Raw genomic sequence first — 20,967 nt, forward strand, 5'->3', positions numbered from 1 at the left:
GTTAGCATTCAAGAATGTGTCAGCAGAGCTAACCTCTGGCAGCAGTGGCACACTCAGGATTTAATCTTGGGGGGGGAGTTGAGTAGACAATTTGAGAATATACACTGCATTGCATACAACCTATGACTGAACATCTGCAATGAACACACCAATACATGATACCCATGATCACCTCTGGCCTGGCTCAGGCAAATGAAGTAACGCTCGGTCTGTCCGAGCACTACTTTGTTCGCCTTGTGTTCACAGCGACCACGATTCCCAAGAGCTATAGGGTGTTCCCACCTTGTGTGACTGCTAATTTATAAGTAGTATAGAAATAGAAGTCACAACAAAATAGAAGTCACAACATAAATAAAAAAATTTAATTTTAATTATTATTATTATTACATAACACCTCCAGGGAGTCCACAGACGCATTGAGGAAGGGCACCTGCTCTACAAATCTCCATCTCCACCACTCCACTAACCACAACCTTCATCATCTATACCAGCACCATCTACCACCACTATTTTTGCAGACAATCACAAACATCCTTGCCCACGGCAGGATTCGACCACGCAGCGTTTTGGCTGGAGAGCGGATACGCTGACCACTTGGCCAACCAGGCCATCATTAGGAAAAGATTTCTGAAAAATTTTCTAGTGTTATCTTTGGGGGTGTGACTGTAAGGCAGTATGGCCACTTAAGTAGAATGGGCGAAGCTCAGAGGAAGATGGAGGTCTAGGATTCAGTCAGAAGTGCCTTAGAAGCATGAAATGGTTAGATTACTTGGAGTGCTCACAAGTAATAGACTGATTTAGAGGGAAATTGTTGATAGGAGATTAATAATAATGTAAACTTAATTAGCGTTGGCATAGTAACCTGAACATAAGGCATATTCCGGTAATTGGACCACATTTTTTAATTAAGCTAAAAGCACAATAAAGAAATAAAACCCGACAAGTTTCGTAAGTCGTTTGACTTACATCTTCAGGGGTAAAAGGTAACTGAAAGCTAAAACAACAAAAAAGAGAAATTAATAGTTCATACTATACAGTTGTTGTCGTCTGACTATTCATAAAATTAAAAAATCGGAATGCAGATTCAAAGCAGTGCTAAGTTTAAACAATGCTGAATGATGCCACGTTCTGTTGTTCACAATCATAATGTCTGAGGTATATTTTTTATCAAAACTGACCAAACTTGGTGTAGAATTAAGCCTGGTTTTTATTGCATTGTGTTGGAATTCTAAGCATGTTTGTAGCTTCTTTAAATTTCCTTATGTAACAGTTTTTTTCTATATAAGACATGTTTGTTTTCTGACAGAGTACATTGTGGCTGGTGGAAGTGGTATGGAAAGCTAGACCTGATTTGTGTTCTCTTCTGTTTTGTACATCCTTTTGGTGTTCGTTCATGCATATTTCCCCAGATCTTCCTGTCTGTCCTACATAGCAGATGCTGCAAGAACAATAAATTTTATAAACATCTGGTTTTTTTTAAAGGATGATGCGGAGGTTTCGGGGGATAAAGAAATCTTGAAATTTTTCCAGCGGCAGAAAGGCTACTTTGATGTTATGTTTGTTTAGTAATTTAGCCATCTTGTCTGTAACATTCTTGATATATGGAAGCGTGATGGTGTTTTTGAAATCTTGTTTCTGTGAGATGCCTGTAGGAGGTGTGTGGAGGATTTTTTTTAATAGGCTTGGGTTCATAACTATTTTTTTTTTGAGGATCTGTGTTAAACACAGTGGTACCTTAGATTGTGAGTAACTTGGTCTGCAAGTACTTTGCAAGACGAATAAAAATTTTTAATAAATTTTAACTTGATAAACGAGCGAGATCTTGCAATACAAGTATTACCTATACGCTTTGTCTTCCGAGCGTCACGTGATCACAAGCCACTCGGGATTGTGGGTAATCGTCTCACATGCTCGGTCTCATTCGGCATACCTCATTCATATAGTCAACATTCGTGCTAGCATTGTGACCATGTGTGTGTGCGTAAAGCATTTTTTTATTTTGTGTCCAAATGTAGTGACTGTTCTTTGTTAACTGTACTACAACAATGGCCCGAATGAAGAAAAGGGTTGAAAAGGAAGGCAGTAAGAAGAAGGAGATGATTACGGTGGAAGTTAAGAAGGAAATCATCGGGAAGCACGAACAAGGTATGCAAGTGGCTGCCATCGCAAGATTTTATAAGAAGTCTACGTCAACGATTTGCACAGTATTAAAGAAGAAAGAACTAAGGGGGCTAGATGTAGCAAAAGGAGTCACGAGAGTATCAAAGCAATGCCCACGTATTCTGGAAGATGTAGAAAAGTTGCTTTTGGTGTGGATAAACGAGAAGCAACTAGCAGGTGATACTGTGACCGAGAACTTGATCTGTGAGAAGGCAAAGGCCTTGTACGCCGACCCCGTAAGTAAACTGCCAGGTACATCTACAGAAAACGAAGAAGGCTTCAAGGCGAGCAGGGGATGGTTTGATAACTTTAAGAGGAGAAGTGGCATCCATAGTGTTGTGAGGCATGAGGCTGCGAGTTCGGACACAAAGGCAGCTGTGGTGTTCATTGCTGAGTTCCAGAAGCTCATGGTTTCTGAGTGTTACCTGCCGCAGAAAATTTTTAATTGCGATGAGACAGGGCTTTTTTGGAAAAAGATGCCAAAGAGAACCTACATTACAGCAGAAGAGAATGCAATGATCGGTCACAAGCCCATGAAAGACCGTCTCACCCTCTTACTGTGTGCTAATGCAAGTGGTGATTTCAAAGTCAAGCCCCTTCTCGTGTATCATTCTGTGAATCTACGAGCCTTCACGGTCGTAGAGCCTTCAAGGTTGGAAGAGCTAGTTAAACGTTATGTGGAGGTCCAACAGTAAGGCTTGGGTCACTCGTATCTTGTTCGTTGAGTGGTTTAACGAGGTCTTCGGTCCTGCAGCGAAGAAATACCTTTTAGAAAAAAAATTGCCACTCAAAGTCTTGCTGGTTATGGATAATGCTCCTGCTCTTCCTGCAGGCCTTGAGGACGACTTACTGGAAGAATTCGAGTTCATTAAGGTCAAGTTCCTTCCTCCCAACACTACTCCATTACTCCAGCCCATGGATCAGCAGGTCATTTCGAACTTCAAAAAGCTTTACACCAAGGCACTATTTCAGCGATGCTTCGAGGTGCCCGAAGGAACTAACCTTACCCTCCGAGAGTTTTGGAAAAATCATTTCCACATCTTAAACTGCGTCAAGATTATCGATAAAGCCTGGGATGGGGTCACCAGGAGAACTCTTAATTCTACTTGGAGAAAATTGTGGTCTGATTGCGTCGAGGGGTTTGCTCATGAACAGGAGCTGCCAGTTGTTGATGAAATTGTGTCCTTGGGGAAGACCATGGGACTGGAGGTGAATGAGGACAACATTCAATAGCTGGTGGAGGAACATGGCCAGGAGTTTACCACCGACAAGCTGATGGATCTACATCGCGAGCAACAGCAAGAGGTTATGGAGGAGATGATCTCCCTCTCTTCAAATGAGATTAGGGAGGTGTGTAAAATGTGGGAAACAGTGCAAAATTTTGTAGAAAAGCACCACCCGAGTAAGGCTGTGGCAGTGCGAGCGATGAATCTGTTTAACGACAATGCAATGTCATATTTCCATGAAATCCTCAAAAGGAGGCAAAAGCAAGTGTCATTGGATAGGTTCCTTGTTAAAGTCGCACAAAATGAAAAAGAGTCAACAGATAGCAATGATTCCGTTAGTGACAATGAAAGTCGTCCTACCCAATACAATTACTGTAATATGTAATTGTAATGTAATTAATAAATTTGATTACTTTTTGTATATTACATTTAAATAATAAAAATATAAAAAGGTATACGAAGGTATATGTATTTTGTATTAATCATTTTTATATAAATATTTTTGAGTTTTGGAATGAATCATCTAAGTTTCCATTATTTCTTATGGGGAAATTCGCTTTGATATACAAGTGCGTTGGATTACAAGCATGTTTCGGGAACGAATTATCGCAAACCAAGGTACCATTGTATTCCAATTCTTCATTTCTCTGTTTTTCTGTGCTGGAAATATTATAAACTCTGTCCCTCAGGGTTTTTATTAGACCTATTTTTTGCAAAGGGTGGTGGTGGTGGTGTGAGGCTACATTAAGAAATCTTCCTGTGTTGGTGGGTTTTCTATATATTGAGAAAGAAAATTTATTATCTTTTTCATTGACTTCTAATAGGATGTCAAGACAAGGAAGTTTTCTATGTTCTTCTTGTTCTAAAGTAAATTTTATATTCTTATGTAAATTATTCAGGTAATCTTTGAAAGTAATGAGTTCATCTGTTGTTCCTGGCCAAATGATGAAAATATCGTCTACATAGCATAGCCAAATTTTTGGTTTTTTATGATAATTGATTAAAGCATTATTTTCAAAATTTTCCATGAATAGGTTAGCTAAAGCCGGAGAGAGGGAAGAGCCCATAGCAATCCTTCTTTTTGTTCCCAAAATTTGTCTTGATACATGAAAAAAGTATTATTTATACAATGTTTATAAAGATCTACGATGTCCGGAGGAAAGAGGTCTTCAAGGAGATTCCAAGAAATGAAACTGTGAATTCACAGTTTCATTGTTTATGAGTCAATGAAGATAGAAGTCAATGAAAAAGATAATAAACTTTCTTTCTCAATATATAGAAAACCCACCAACACAGGAAGATTTCTTAATGCGGTCTCACACCACCACCCTTCTCAAAAAATAGGTCTAATAAAAACCCTGAGGGACAGAGCTTATAATATTTCCAGCAAAGAAAAACAGAGAAATGAAGAATTGGAATATTTAACACAGATCCTCAAAAAAAAAAAAATGGTTATGAAATCAATACTATCAAAAAAATCTTCCACACACCTCCTACAGGCATCTCGCAGAAACACAATTTCAAAAATGCCATCACACTTCCATATATCAAGAATGTTACAGACAAGATGGCTAAATTACTAAACAAATATCACATCAAAGTGGCCTTTCTGCCACTGGAAAAAATTTCAAGATTTCTATATCCCCCGAAACCTCCACATCATCCTTTAGCAAGTTCATTGCCAATCACGCGATATCGCGTGGACGTCGCTATCAAGTAAAAAAATTTGGCCACCACACGAAATTCCAATTTTCAGCTTGGCAATGAACGTATTAAAAAAACTAGATGCTTATAAAATTTATTGTTCTTGCAGCATCTGTTACGTAGGACAGACAGGAAGATCTGGGGAAATACGCATGAACGAACACCAAAAGGATGTACAAAACAGAAGAGAACGCGAATCAGGTCTAGCTTTCCATACCACTTCCACCGGCCACAATGTACTCTGGCAGAAAACAAACATGTCTTATATAGTAAAAAACTGTTACATAAGGAAATTTAAAGACGCTGCAAACATGCTTAGAATTCCGACACAATGCAATAAAAACCAGGCTTAATTCTACACCAAGTTTGGTCAGTTTTGATAAAAAATATACCTCGGACATTATGATTGTGAACAACAGAACGTGGCATCATTCAGCATTGTTTAAACTTAGCACTGCTTTCAATCTGCATTCCGATTTTTTAATTTTATGAATAGTCAGACGACAACAACTGTATAATATGAACTATTAATTTCTCTTTTTTGTTGTTTTAGCTTTCAGTTACCTTTTACCCCTGAAGATGTAAGTCAAACGACTTACGAAACTTGTCGGGTTTTATTTCTTTATTGTGCTTTTAGCTTAATTAAAAAATGTGGTCCAATTACCGGAATATGCCTTATGAACTTCTAAACCACAGAAACCTCCACTTACAAGTAACCTGAACATCCCTTGAGGGTGCATAGGATGATGATGAGATTGTCATCATCATCCTATGTTGATTGCCATCAACAAACTCATTGTTGATGATGAGAACAATGAGTTTGTTGGGTAAATTCAAAACTGAACTGTGTGGAGATGTTTATCAGCAGCTCTTTCTTTTCCAGACTTAAGCTACATACTATAATCATACAATTTTAAATTGATGGACAACATGTGAAACACAATTAGCTTTATGTGATGGTAAATGCAATTAATATATTGTTCCATTAAAGCTTGTCTTAAAATAGTTTATATGAGCCTTATAATGTGCGATAAATTACAAAGTAGTTTCCTTTAGTGTCAACTGGCTTGGAAAATTGTGAAAAGGGAATAAAACTTAGCAAAACTTTTCCATAAGTTAAAAAGTTAACTACATTGATTTTAATTTTCTTCATGACTATAGGTAGAGAAAATTCTGTGTGCATTACTTGTTTTCAAGACTGTCTTCAATCAGCATGGAAAGCATGGAATTTCAGAGAAAAATCTTGAAATTGGATAGAAAATATGAATTAACAGGAATAATAAACATTTAAGTCTCTTAGGTATTCAGGTAATAGCATTATGCTCTGCATGTAGAAGACAACAACCAGTTCCCAGTTTTCAACTTTTAAAGGCTGCTCTGTTATTTTTATAGTATTTGTGCTTATATTGTGATACATCTTTAATTTAAAGTACAGCAGTTACCTTTATTAATTTGTCTTATGGTAATACTGAAATGAATTTGTAAATACACAAATTATATTTATTACTTTATATTTATAGATTATCATTTACTATAGTTCAGAATTATGTAGTCTGTAGTAATAGAAAGTGTGTGTGTCTCTGAAAGCTAGACTTCATCAGAAAATAAAAGTAGGAATTTCAGAATTTGGCAGCAGCTTCAAATTTGTCTGTAATGGACTATTTGGTATGCAGCTCTCTGCTTGAAAATTGCAGTGCCAAATCATATTCGAGAGATCCCTTTAGGGACATATTATGAGAAAAGGACAACTTTTTTTTTTTTTTCCCTCAATGTTAAATGACATAGTTTTAAAGAGTTTTGCATGGTGATTTCAGAAATGTTTTTGCTTGTATGTTGGACCTGTAAAAACTTAATTTTGCAGCCATCAAAGAATACAAAACAGTTAATGAAGTCAGGTTTACAATTACATGTATTAGTTCTGGCCATTTGGGATCACAAAGTAGTTCAATCATAATCATTGTAATTTCATTTACCTCTGGCTCTCAGGATTTATTTTTAAAAAATCTTTCTTTCTTGTGTAATTATAACAATACAATTTAAAATTAATTAAACTGGATAGTAATGTTGAGAGAGGAAGTGGAAGGTATAAAAAATGAGTTGACTCATGTGAAGAGAAAGATTAAGACTCAAAAGGCTGACTGATGTAAGATGATCAAGAAGCATGAGAGAAAGTTATGTGAATGAGAAAAGGAGAGAATGGAAGAATCAAGGGAAACAGAGGGAAGTAAAGAGAGTACAGGAGCAAGAGAAAGATAAATGAGAGAAAGGCAGATAAGCAAGTAGCAAGGAGTGAAGTTGGAGAGGAGAGAGAGAGGGGGATGATGTATGGAGATTCAGTGATTCATTGTGGTATGCAGAATAGAACATTTGAGTCATGCTTGCTTGGAGGAACAATAGTGAGTATGTCTATGGCAATAAAGTGAGGTAAAAATGTGGACGAGATGATAGTAATAGCCAGTATAAATGATCTGAGAGGTAATGTGAATCATTGCAAGTGATTTGAGATTAATGTTAGGAATGCAGCACAAAAGTGCGAGAAGAAAGTGAGTGAACAGCAATGAATGAATGAATGACATGATAATAAGAATGTTTCCAAAACATATGGGATTTCATCATATGTTTTGAGAGAATTTGCTAAGCATCATATCTCCACTGACCTGGCTGTACATTGAAAGTGTAGCAACTGAGAAAGTTGCGAATGAATAAAAGGAGAGTAAGGTAGTGCCATTGCACCAATGTGTTGGTAGAGTGCAGGTGTAAAACTATAGACCAGTTTGTATTTCTTCTATGGTTAAGATTTTGGAGAATTAGCAAGATATTGGATACAAAATTGGACAGATAAAGATCATCATGGATTTATTTAGATGCACTTATTTCAGTAATCTGCTTGTTCTTTATGACAGTGACAAGAGCAGTTGATGAGGGGAAGGCACATCTGCCTTTTTTTTGCAAAGGCATTATGTATCACATGATATATTGATATTTAAGTTACATTTCATGGAGTTAGATATCAGGTTAGTGAATTGGATTGGAAATTGGTCTAATCAATATCAAAGAGTTGTGTATAAGGTAGAAATATCAAAAAGGAAGGTTATGAATAGAGTTCCACAGGAATCAGTACTGGGACCTTTGTTTTTTTAACCTTTATGTCAATGATATTGTCACTGAGTAGTTGCTCAACTTTAATTCGCTTTAAAACTTTCTTACATGTTCTTCTTTTCAATATGAAATTCAATTTTATCCTGCTCAGGACTGAATGGTGATCACTCCCAATTTCAAATCCTCTGTACACTCTGGTGTCCTGCATCAGGGAGAAAACATCACTATCAACAATAACATAGTCAATAAGACTTTTCTTATTCCTTGCCTCTTCTCTCCATGTAAATTTGTGTACATTTTTATGTTGGAACATTGTTTTAGTCATAACCAGTCCATGTCCTGAGCAGAAATCTAACAGGTATTTGCCATTATTATTAGCTTTGCTCTTTTCTCCAAATTTTCCCAAAATATTTTTGTATGTCTGACAATCATTTCCTACTCTGATATTTAGATCCCCAACAAGGACCAACTTTTCCTTTTTCATTGTGTCAGTTGCTTTCTCTAAAGCTTCAAGAAATTCCTCCACTTCTATCTTAGTAGAACCTTCTGTGGGACCATAGGCACAAATAAGTCTCATTGTCCAGTTCCCCATTCTGATATTTGCCCACATCACTTTACTTGAGACTGCCTTCCATTCAAGCCTCATATTTTGCGTTGAATACTATGGCCACTCCTTCTTTTCCTTGATTCATTGCCTGAATATTACATTTTGTATTTATTACTCAGAAAGATCTCACTAGTTTTTGCCTTTTTTGTTTCAGTCACCCCTATTATGTCGATCTGGTGCTTATCCAGTTACTCAGCTAGCTGCATTTCTTTGCCATTCAGGCTTCTTATGTTGATAGTACTGATCTTGAACTCTGGTGATGTTGAGTTGGGGTGTGTTTTCAGATTTGTTCCAGTAGCTGACTTTTCGCTGTTTGCCCTGGTTCCCTGGCAAAAATGACGGGGACTTGTTTAACTGGGCAATGCCCCAGCCGGCATGAAATTCTGTCATGTTGTACCATCATTTTATGTTTTGGTTTAAGCCAATAAGAATACAATTTGGTCGGCTAAATCCCAAATTGCTAGCCCATCCTCATTCATTCAGTATCCAGGTAGATATTTAACAGGGTGCAGCTGATTTGGAATCAGATTCCATCTGGTTTCCAAAAAAGTTATGACTGGAGAGGGTCTTCTCTTTCCTTTGGGAAATAAAAAGGCATAGAGAATTTTTAAAAAAATATTTCTTGCTGAAATCATCAGTTAATTGTTGCACAGTGAACATATTTAAGTATATATGGCAAGACTACAAATTTAAGATTGTACATCATTATGTGACCTCCATATGTAACAATCATATATTATATATATAAGCTGTTTCATGCTGTTATATTATTAAACCAAGAGCTGCAGTTGATATTTTTATCCTACCCAATTGGGGAGAGATGGATAATACATGATTAAAAATAGAGTGAAACATGAAAACATATACATGGACAATAGTTACTATTGTGTAGTTTTATTTTCACAATTATTATTATTATTCAGGCCTCCATGGAGTCAAGAGACTGATTGTGGTAGGTCCTTCTTAGGAAACACAAAGTCTATCATACCATTCCTTGAACTAACTAGCCGTTCTTGCTCTCACCACTCTATCAGGCAATGCATTCCACAGATCCACCACCCTACACGCAAAGAAACCACTTCTCACTCTCCTGCTCACAGCTTCCTTTTGCACTTTCCAGGAATGGGCTCATGTCATCACTCCTTCTTGCTGCTCCAAGTGAAAGAACTCCCCCAGTGTCCGTCCACCCTGTAACTGCCTCTTAACAGTTTAAAAGGATCGATCATATCACCTCTCCTTCTGCTATTCACCAAATTCCCTCATAATTAACATTGTACAGTCCTGAAACCATCTTTATTATATGCTTTGCACCCTTTCCAAAGTTAATTTATCCCCTTCAAATCCTGGAGACTAAACTTGAGAACAGTAGTTTAAGAATGGTCTGATCAGAGTCATATACAACGGAAGTATAACTCTTCTATCTCTGCAAATCAGCAACCTTCTCAGTATTGCAGCAATTCTCTGGGTTACCTGAATTCACCACCTTTGCAATATGCCCCCTGAATTTCAGTTTTTTATCGATCATCACCCCCCCAGATCTCTTGTCTCCCCTACTTCCTCCAGTGTAACTCCTCTCATAGAGTATGCAGCATCCCATTGATGTTTCCGAAACCTCAAGACCTTAAATTTTGCTTCATTAAATTGATATTCCCATTCATTTGCCCATCTGACAGCCAATTCTGAATCAAGTTGACTAAACTGACATCTAAACCCATGTGCTGCAACTTAAATATCAGCTTATCATGTGGCACCCTGTCAAATACCTTTGCAAAATCCAAAAAAATGGCAGTATATGCCTTTCCCTCATCAACTGCTCTTGTCACTTTATTATAAAAGGCAGTCATATTACTAAAGCAAGAGTGCCCCTTAACAATCCATGTTGACTCTCACAGATAACATTACCCTCATCTGCCCAATGCTGTATATGGTCTCTCACTAATTTCTCCATGATCTTAACAACTACTGATGTAACACAAACTGGCCTATAGGTAGATACATCCAATCTGCTACCACCCTTATGCAATGCCACTTTTTGTCACTATCTTATCTTCCTGCCATTCCTTGGGTACCTTTCCGATAGCCAGACTTTCATTGAAAAGCCATGTCAAAGGAGCTGTCAGTTCTTTAGCACATTCTCTTAAAATCCATGGTGAAATACCATCCAGTCCCACTGCTTTACTGACATCCAGAGTACTCAGTATTTGGAACATGCTCGCCTCTAAACTTTGACCCTGCCCTACCCCTCTAGTATTAAAACCTTCTCCAGGATGGAATACTCCAATAAAGTGCTCATTGAACAACTCCACTATGTGATCTGCATCAGTCGCTCTATTCCCATTTTTATCCCACAATGTCATTCTTCCACAATCACTTCTCCTACTCCTCACGTTGATGGGAATCGAACCTAGGACACTCCTTCCCCAGGCATATGGTTACGAAGTGCATAATTACTAGGCTAATCATGCGAACCTTATAAAAATAACACTGTCAAAATCAGTTGTAGATTGTTTTATATATTAAATACTCTAATAAGGCATATATGATTCATACAGTATTGAAATGAATCGTCTTCTGTTGCATGTTGAGATCGAATTGATTTGCCCTTTGTTAGATTTATATTCTTCTTTAGCCTCTTTCCATCCACTGCTGGATATAGCCCTCCTCCCTTAATTTTCCATTTCTGCCTATCTTTAGTCAGTGTCCACCATCTCATGTCAAACCTTTGTAGATTATACTTTGATGTACAGTTAACCTCTCCTTTCTTTTTCCCTTATGTTTTTTCTACTTTAAGCTCATATTTGTACATATGGATCAAGTGTAATTCCTTCAATCGTGTAGTAATTTGTGCGAATCACATATAAACATCGTCTAAATAATGTGTATTTATTTTTTGCAATGATTTTTTTTTCTCTTTTTGTATGGTATCTTGTTTTTTTCCCCATAGTCTAGTAGCAATGTACCTCCCATATGGAAATTCTCATAGGTATTGGTTACTTATATATTTTGAAATCAGATAGTTTTCAAAATCTCTTTATAGTGTTGATTTAACAAAACTGCATTCAATATTATATACATGCTTGCTGAATAATGCAAATAAGCACAAGAAAATTTCTGTCTTGTGGGAGCAAGACATGAGAAATGATTTGTCCTATTCCTCCCCATATGAACACATTGAATGACAATCAGTATTAAAATAATGGACTTACAGCAGTTGAGGATATCATAGGCATGTTTGATGGAATTGAGCAATCATTTTTGCTGAAGAGGTATATTAGCATTGTTAAATAATTATATGTGCACAGAAACTTATGGATGGCAGTACTATTTAATTTATTAGTTAATGAGTATAGACTTCTCTTTGACAATCTTAATTGTATTGATAGCACCTTCCTTGCTTCTTTCCTTGCTATGAGCTGAATTTAGCACTTCCAGAGAAGAAGGTTTTTGGTCTTTAATATGGTAACTGTGAGAAAGTAGTCAATTTTAACTGAATTGTCCTGCTCTTTGGAAATGTAGTTTAAATTCATCTTAAGGTAAATGGAAAACTTACATTCTCAACGCAAGTGGTTTAAAGGAAATCTTAATTCTACAAGCCAATCACTAGTGTTTTCTAATTAGTTTTCTGCTAACAAAAATCTGGAATTTTATGCCAATGCAGAATAAAAAAAAATCTTTAGTGTTTCTATCACATTGTTTAAAAAAATATTGCAAATAACCAGATTTCTGTAATGAATTTATAGTTAAAATAATGATATCAACAATAATAGCCACAAAAGGTGAGGTCTGTTTTTTACATGCATTGCATTTATCTGTCTCATGAGACCAAAAATTCTAGGGCTTGAAGCAGTCTGGTAATATACCTTGCTGTACATCAGCAAGCTATTTTACTGTGTACTGTGGCCTCCCATGGGTATAATCCTAAACCGAAGACTGGTTATCTTTGTTAAATTGTGAAATCATATGTTTTAATGTCTATATATTGTCCTTGTCATGTTTTGCCTTAATATATTTGGTTGTTCTTCCTTAATATAATTGGAACAAGGAAAACTTAAGATTGGATATCAGGAGGTTGTTGAGAAGGATAAAAGATAATAGTGTGATAGGAAAGGTGGTCAATGTGTTACCCAAGTATGACAGTGATGAAATGAGGCAGAGAGCAAAGATTGTGAATGATATGTTAGCGGAAATGTATGAGGAGAAAGGAGTGCAGTTTGTTAATGTGTGGAATGAGTTCGAAGGACAAATTGAACTGTATAAGAGTCATTCCATGCTATACCTGCAAGACAGCTTGTAGGTATAACATGGAATGAGGAGTTGGCTGGAAAGGAGATCAATGCTGCTTGTGTGAAGCCAAAAAAAAAATAATCCTACAGTTCTTTCGATATGTAGCCAGCAAAAAAAAAAAAAAAAAAAAAAAGAATGATTATGGAAGGATGACATTGATTGGAGAAAATGATATAAGAACAACTGCTTCAGAGGATATTGTTGAGATTTAATGAGCAGTTCATAAAGGTCTTTCATTCTTGAGAGGAGAGTGTGAGCGAGCAAAAGGTATATGGGGAATTGAGCAAATCTGATGTTAATAAAGCTGTGGGAATTAATAATATATCACAACTTATTTTGAAGGAATGTATCAGGGAGTTGACATCTGCCATGACATATTTGTTTAATATTAGTCTTGCAATGGGTCAAATTTCAAAGGAGTGGAAGGAAGGCAAGATTGTGCCACTTCATAAGGGAGGTGATAGAATTCAAGCATCAAATTATAGGCCTTTCTGTGTGCCATTGTTGTGGTTAAAGTGTTAGAGAGACTGGTGAGAACCAGGATCCAGAATTGGGTTGACAGCAGTGGTATCTTTGATGGACAGCATGGATTTGCTAAAAGGAGCTTCATGTTTTAGTAATCTACTTACTTATTACAATAAGGTGATGGATTACACAATAGTATACTTAGATTTTGCAAAGGCTTTTGATAAATTACTGCATGAGAAGTTGATAGTGAAACTATCAACTTCTCATGCAGTAATTTATGCAAGAGAGGGCACTACGGACGTGTTTTGAAGAGCTCCTGATTCAGATAAGTTTTACTAGGAATAATTAAGTATATATGCGTAATTGTTTAAGTAAGAGCGGCTGTAAACGTTGTACGCTACCGATATTATTAGTGTGGGTTTTTTTTTCCTTGCTTAAACTAAATACGAAATCGTTAATATTAGACCTAGTAACCTGCAGAGAAAAAAAAAAATGGCGGTGGCATTGTCATTCCATGATTTTAATTTGGATTTCAGTCGTTTCGTTAAGTGTGAGGTCTGTTATATGTATTCCTTCGATTACATAAATGATTTGTGGATGTTTAGTGCGGATGGAAGAAGGGTGTGTGCGAAATCTGACCTGAACGAGGAATTGATGAATGCGAATATGAAGTTGATGACAGAAAGTGCTAGTACCGATTGTGTCGTGAGTGCACGTTTGAAAGAGAAGGATGGTGAGAAAGAGAGGCGAAAAAATGTTAAAAAATCAGGAAAAAAGAAAAAGAGCGATTTGACAACCGTAACGGATGTTAAAAGGGACGAAAGTGAGGCGGAAAGAAACGAAATTGAGAGAACGAATGAAAGTAGAAATGGCGTGATGCAGAAATCGCAAGTAAAAAAAATCGAAAGAATGAATGATAGCGAAAAAAGAATGACTGATGGCTAAAGTTGGACGCATGTTGGAACGAAAGTACTGAACCAAAGAAAGATGAATGACGGTAAAAGTGAGAAGAATGATAGCGAAAGTTGGACACATGTTAGTCCGAAAGTACGGAAACAAAGAAAGATATGTGAGAGTGAAAGTGAGAAGAATGATGGTGAAAGTTGGAAGTATGTTGGACCGAAAGTACGGAAACAAAGAAGGTTGAATGAGAGGGAAAGTGAGAAGAGGGGGTCGAGAGTTAGAAAGATTTAATGATAGAGAGAATGTGTCGCGAGGTTCGGAAGGTGAATTGGATTGGATGAAGCAAGAAATGAAATGGATGCGGAATGAAATTAAGAGAATTCAGGTCAAAACTATTAAAATAAATCATGATGGCATGAAAGAGTTAACAAAAGATGAGCGAGTGGCGTTGTATGGCGACTCCATTATTAAAGGTGTGCTAGAGGATAAAATGCACAAGGTATGTTTTCCAGGCGGTAAAATGAGTAGAGTGATTGAGGCATTGAATATGAGGCGGGAACGAGCAAAAGAGTTAATTGTATTAATTGGTACAAATGATTTGAGAGAGAACAAAGAGCATGTCAAAATGAATGTCAGGAGACTGCTTGGAAAGATAAAGGAGAATAGTGTGACAGGAAGGGTAGTCAGTGTGTTGCCTAGGTATGATTGTGGTGAAATGAGGCGGAGAGCAAGGATTATGAATGATATTCTGGCTGAAATGTGTGAAGAGATGGGAGTACAGTTTGTTAATGTGTGGAATGAGTTTGAGGGACGAAGTGAGCTGTATGGGAGCGATGGACTGCATTTGAGTGGTTATGGTGTGAGTCGCTTGGAGAGACTGCTGCTGGAAAGTGGAGAAGTGAATAGAGAGAAAGAATCAGATCGAGAGGGGAGTGATGTGGAAGAGCAGGAGAGTAAGACAGGAGAGATTGAAGAAGTGGAAATGAATGGGGAAGTGAGTGGTATGAGTATAGAAAATGAGAGAATGGGTGTGCAAGAGGAGCAGTGAAACGGGGAGGCTCAGGGTGGACAGGGATACACAGCGTGAGAAAGGTGGATGCTCCAAGAGGAGGTGAGAGCATGTGTAGGCAGGAAAGTAATGGGATGATCAGGGATCAAAAGGAAACAGATGGAATTGCAAAGGGTTCTAAAATGAAGAAGCAGAAAGGGAAATGGCCCCAGTCCAGCATGGAGAGATCACATCGAGTGAGTGGTATCAGTGGAACTAGCTGTAGATCCAGAAATGAGTTGTTGTGTTTGTATACCAATGCTAGAAGTATAAGAAACAAGGCAGATGAAATGGTTGCACTAATTGCGTCTGTGCACCCAGAGATTGTCGGAATAAGTGAGACATGGTTAGATGAGGACGACATCCTGACAGGAATAGAGATGGAAAGGTATGATGTGTTTCGTGAGGATAGAAGGGTAAAAAGGGAGGGGGAGTGCTATTGATGATAGAGAAAGAGTTATGTCCATACAAGGTAGAGATGCAAGAGGGAAATGGGGCCAGTGGTTTTGAGGCAGTATGGTGTGAGATAGAGGTGAATAGAATGAAATACTTGGTGGGATGTTGTTATAGACCTGGTAATGTGGATGGTGGTGATAGTGAAATGTATAGTCAAATAAGCCAAGCAAATAAGAAAAGGGGAATCATTATGGGTGATTTTAATTATGGCAATATAGACTGGAATGAAGAGATAGCAACTGGAAGTAAAGAAAATGAGTTTCTTGAGTTTTTGAGGGATAACTACCTCGACAGTATGTCACAGAGGGCACAAGAGGATTAAGGGTCTTGGATTTGGTCATCTCATCGGAGGATGTAATTATCAATGATGTATCAAATCATCCACCAATTGGTGAAAGTGACCATGAGGTGATTACTTGGGTGGTTGCCAGCAGTGCAAGGACCCCTGTGAAAAAAGGATATACGTGGAACTACAAAGGGGGTGATTATGAAGAGCTCAGGAGACAGCTTGCAGGTGTAGCATGGAATGAGGAGTTAGCTAGAAAAGAGATCAATGCAGCTTGGAGGATTTTCAAAAAATATTTAGTAGATGCAATGTCTAAATGTATACCATGGGTGAGAAGGTTAAATAAGGTAGGTGTGAGATGGATGAATAAAGAGATTAAGCATGCAATACAGAGTAAAAGGGCATTGTGGAGGCAGCATAAGAGAAGTGGAAGTAACCAATTTCATGAGGTCTACAAAGACCAGGCAAGGAGGGTGACTTGGTTGGTGAGAGTAGCTAAAGAGAGGTATGAACAGCAGTTAGCTAATGAAGCTAAAAAGAATCCTAGGGAGTTCTTTTGATATGTCGCCAGCAAAAGAAAGAATGATTATGGAAGGATGACATTGATTGGAGGAAATGGTATAAAGACAGCTGTTGCAGAATGTGTGGTGGAGATACTTAATGAGCAGTTCATAAAGATCTTTCAATCTTGTGAATGTGACTTCATGGAGAGATTAAGAGCAGTTGATGATGGGGAGGAGAGACTGACTGTAAGTGAGCAAGAGGTGTTTGGGGAGTTGAGTAAACTAGATGTAAATAAGGCTGTGGGACTTGATAATATATCACCGCGTATTCTGAAGGAATGTGCCAGAGAGTTGACACCTGCCTTGACATATTTTTTTAATACGAGTCTTGCACTCGGTCAAGTCCCTAAAGAGTGGAAGGAGGGCAAGATTGTGCCACTTCATAAAGGAGGTGATCGAACAGCATCAAACTATAGGCCTATCTGTGTGTCAGGTGTTGTGGTTAAGTTGTTGGAGAAGCTTGTGAGAACTAAGATCCAGAGTTGGGTTGACAACAATGGTATAATCTTTGATGGACAGCATGGATTTGCTAAAGGAAGGTCGTGTTTTAGTAATCTACTTAAGTTTTAAAAGAGGTAAACCGTGAGTAGACATAACTATACAAATAAATAACGGAAAAACTCACGTAGAAATATTATTTAATAGTATAATTTTCGCCTGTGTGTCACAGGCATCTTCAGTACAATTAGGCACAAAAATTAAACACTAACTGACAATTCCAAAAAGCGCCACCTAAGTAGCTGGTGTAAGATAACTAAAAAGGTCAATAACTTTCCTAAAAAAAAAAAAAAAAAAAAAAAAGTAATACAATAAAAAGTTAGGAAAGATTAGCTGATTTGTAAAGTACTATCTCCCATAAAGGGGATAGACGTAAGCCGTCAGATCTGTTTAAGTTAGGAGAATGAAGTAGAGTTTCACATGCTTCTTTATAAAGGCGTTCCATGAGAAACTGACTTTTGTGAAGAACTCTTGTCTTTCTCCAATGAACTCTGTGTCTAGTGAAGATGGCATGTTCTGCAAGTCCAGACTTTTCAGGTTTAAAGTATTCAATATAAGATTGGTGTTCTTCTAGCCGAATGGAGGCAGATCTTCCCGTTTGTCCGAAATAACATAATCCCTTATATACAAGGCATCAGTGAACGTATAGCAAAAATTTTAAAACCACTGAATATTTTTGTTGCCTTTCGACCGTTTAGAAAAATCTCCACCTTTCTCGCTTCTCCAAAGGACAAGCTTCCACATCTTAATCATCCAGGTGTCTACCAGATTCCGTGCTCTTGTGGATTATGTTATTTCGGACAAACGGGAAGATCTGCCTCCATTCGGCTAGAAGCACATCAATCTTATATTGAATACTTTAAACCTGAAAAGTCTGGACTTGCAGAACATGCCATCTTCACTAGACACAGAGTTCATTGGAGAAAGACAAGAGTTCTTCACAAAAGTCAGTTTCTCATGGAACGCCTTTATAAAGACGCATGTGAAACTCTACTTCATTCTCCTAACTTAAACAGATCCGACGGCTTACGTCTATCCCCTTTATGGGAGATAGTACTTTACAAATCAGCTAATCTTTCCTAACTTTTTATTGTATTACTTTTTTTTTTTTTTTTTTTTTTAGGAAAGTTATTGACCTTTTTAGTTATCTTGCACCAGCTACTTAGGTGGCGCTTTTTGGAATTGTCAGTTAGTGTTTAATTTTTGTGCCTAATTGTACTGAAGATGCCTGTGACACACAGGCGAAAATTATACTATTAAATAATATTTCTACGTGAGTTTTTCCGTTATTTATTTGTATAGTAATCTACTTACTTATTACAATAAAGTGACTGCTTCCTTGGACAGAGGAGAAGGATACACAGTAATATACTTGGATTTCGCAAAAGCTTTTGATAGAGTACCTCATGATAAGTTGACAGTCAAACTAGAGCAGATGGGGTTGGATATTAGATTAGTGCATTGGATTGGAGACTGGCTATCTGATAGGTATCAACAAGTTGTGTATGGGGGTGCAATATCCAGGAAAAGGAAAGTCACTAGTGGAGTGCCTCAGGGATCTGTTTTAGGGCCATTACTATTTAACTTGTATATTAATGATATTGGCGAAGATTTGGATGGAGATATTCAGTTGTTTGCAGATGATGCAAAGTTGGGACGAACCATAAAGAGTAGTGAAGATGTCGTGGCCTTGCAAGAAGACTTGAATAAATTGAGTGATTGGGCAAGCAAATGGGGATGTGAGTTCAATGTTGCAAAATGTAAGGTTTTAAAATTTGGAAAACAAAGATGGGATGCAGAATTTATGCTTGGTGAGAATATATTGTTGGAAGTAGAGAAAATAAGAGATCTGGGGGTGATAGTGGATAAGGATCTAAAATTTAGGGGACACATCGCCAAAATTGTGAAGACAACACAAAGACTTCTGGGAATGATGCGGAGGACACTGACGTGTAGAAGTAGGGAGATTCTTGTTCCATTGTATAAGGCTTTGATTAGGCCACACATGGACTATTGTGCCCAGATTTGGTCACCTGGTTTTCAGAAGGATGAAGAGATGTTGGAAAGGGTCCAAAGGCGACTGACTAAGGTAGTTTCTGACCTCTGGAATGTCGAGTATAAGGAAAGATTGAAAAGATGTAATTTGCAGAGTCTAGTGGAGAGAAGGAAGAGGGTAGATATGATAGAGACCTACAAGTTGGTAAGGAGTTGTTATAGGATCAATGGTGGAGAAGTTCTTCAGAGAATAGTGGGAGATCAGGGGAGAACCAGAGGTCATCCCTGGAAACTGTATAAAGAGGGTGTGAGTAGGGGAGTGAGAGGCTGGTTTTTTTCGTGCAGAGTTGTGAGTGATTGGAATGCCTTGCCTGAGAGTGTGGTGTCTGCAAGGAGTTTGAATGTGTTTAAGACGCGGTATGATGAGATGTGTGTGAGATAAAAGGACCTCCTAGATGAGTCTTTGACTCCATGAGGTCTTGTTTAATAATAATAATAATAATAACTAGAGTGGATGGGATTGGATATTAGACTAGTGCATTGGATTAGAGATTGGCTAACTGACAGCTATCAGTAAATTGTGTATGGAGGAGCAATATCCTGGAATAGGAAAGTTACTAGTGGCTTGCCTCAGGCATCTGTTTTAGGGCCATTGCTTTTTAACCTGTATGTTAATGATATTGGGGAAGATTTGGATGGGGATATTCAGTTGTTTGCAGATGATGCAAAGTTGGGACAAACTGTGAGGAGTAGAGCAGATGTTGTGACCTTACAAGAAGACTTGAATAGATTGAGTTGAATGTGCACTGGAGTGGGAATGCCAGTTCAGTGTTGTGAAATGTAAGGATTTAAAATTTGGGAAACAAAGATTGGATGTAAAGTTTTTGCTTGGTGGGGATATATTGTTGGAGGTGGAGGAAATAAGAGATCTTGGGGTAATGGTGGATGAGGATCCAAAATTGTGAGGACAACAACAAATTCTGGGAATTATGAGAAGGACACTGACTTACAGAAGTATAGAAATTCTTGTTCCATTGTAATAAGGCCTTGATTAGGTCACATATGGACTAATGCACACAGATTTGGTCACATGGTTTTCAAAAAGACAAAGAGATGTTGGAAAAGGTCTAGAGGCAATCGACTAAGGTAGTTTCGGATCTGTGGAATGTTGAGTATGAGGAAAAGTTGAGAAGATGCACTTTACAGAGTTGAGCAGATAGGAGGAAGAGGGATGATATGATAGAGATGTACAAGTTGATAATAGGTTGTTATAGGATTAACGATGAAGAGGTTTTTCATAAATTGGTGGGAGATCAGGGGAAAACAAGGTCATTTCTGCAAGCTATATAAGAAGCCTCTGAACAAGTAGGTTCTTTTTTTGCATGCAGAGTTGTGAATGATTAGAATGTCTTGCTTGAGAATGTGGTGTGTGCAGAGAATTTGAATGTGTTTAAGGTGCAGTATGATGCTGTGTGTGTGTGTGTGTGTGTGTGTGTGTGTGTGTGTGTGTGTGTGTGTGTGTGTGTGTGTGTGTGTGTGTGTGTGTGTGTGTGTGTGATGAGTTATGGGGTGTTAGGATAATAATAAAATATAAGCTGGCTTAATGTTTTATTGGAAGTAATTAGTCTGAAAAGAGATATAGCAATAATCTGTACAGAATAGAAAGATTA

General features: G+C 37.6%; 1 protein-coding gene across 2 annotated transcripts in view; it reads left to right on the forward strand.

Moving 5' to 3' along the window:
- LOC150107163 (uncharacterized) overlaps positions 1-20,967 on the forward strand; it is a 276,832-nt gene that overhangs the window by 140,646 nt on the left and 115,219 nt on the right. The window contains exon 5 of one of the 2 annotated variants that reach the window (XM_090391040.1): positions 6,252-6,486. The exons of the other annotated variant lie outside the window; for it this stretch is intronic. The gene's annotated coding sequence lies outside the window, so the exon portion shown is untranslated. Of the gene's footprint in view, positions 1-6,251; positions 6,487-20,967 lie in introns of those variants that run through there. 2 annotated transcript variants of the gene reach the window in all.

Source organism: Typopeltis vanoorti, chromosome 4, assembly GCF_054136105.1.
Source record: "Typopeltis vanoorti isolate ZY-2024b chromosome 4, IOZ_Tvanoo_1.0, whole genome shotgun sequence".
NCBI lineage: Eukaryota > Metazoa > Arthropoda > Arachnida > Uropygi > Thelyphonidae > Typopeltis > Typopeltis vanoorti.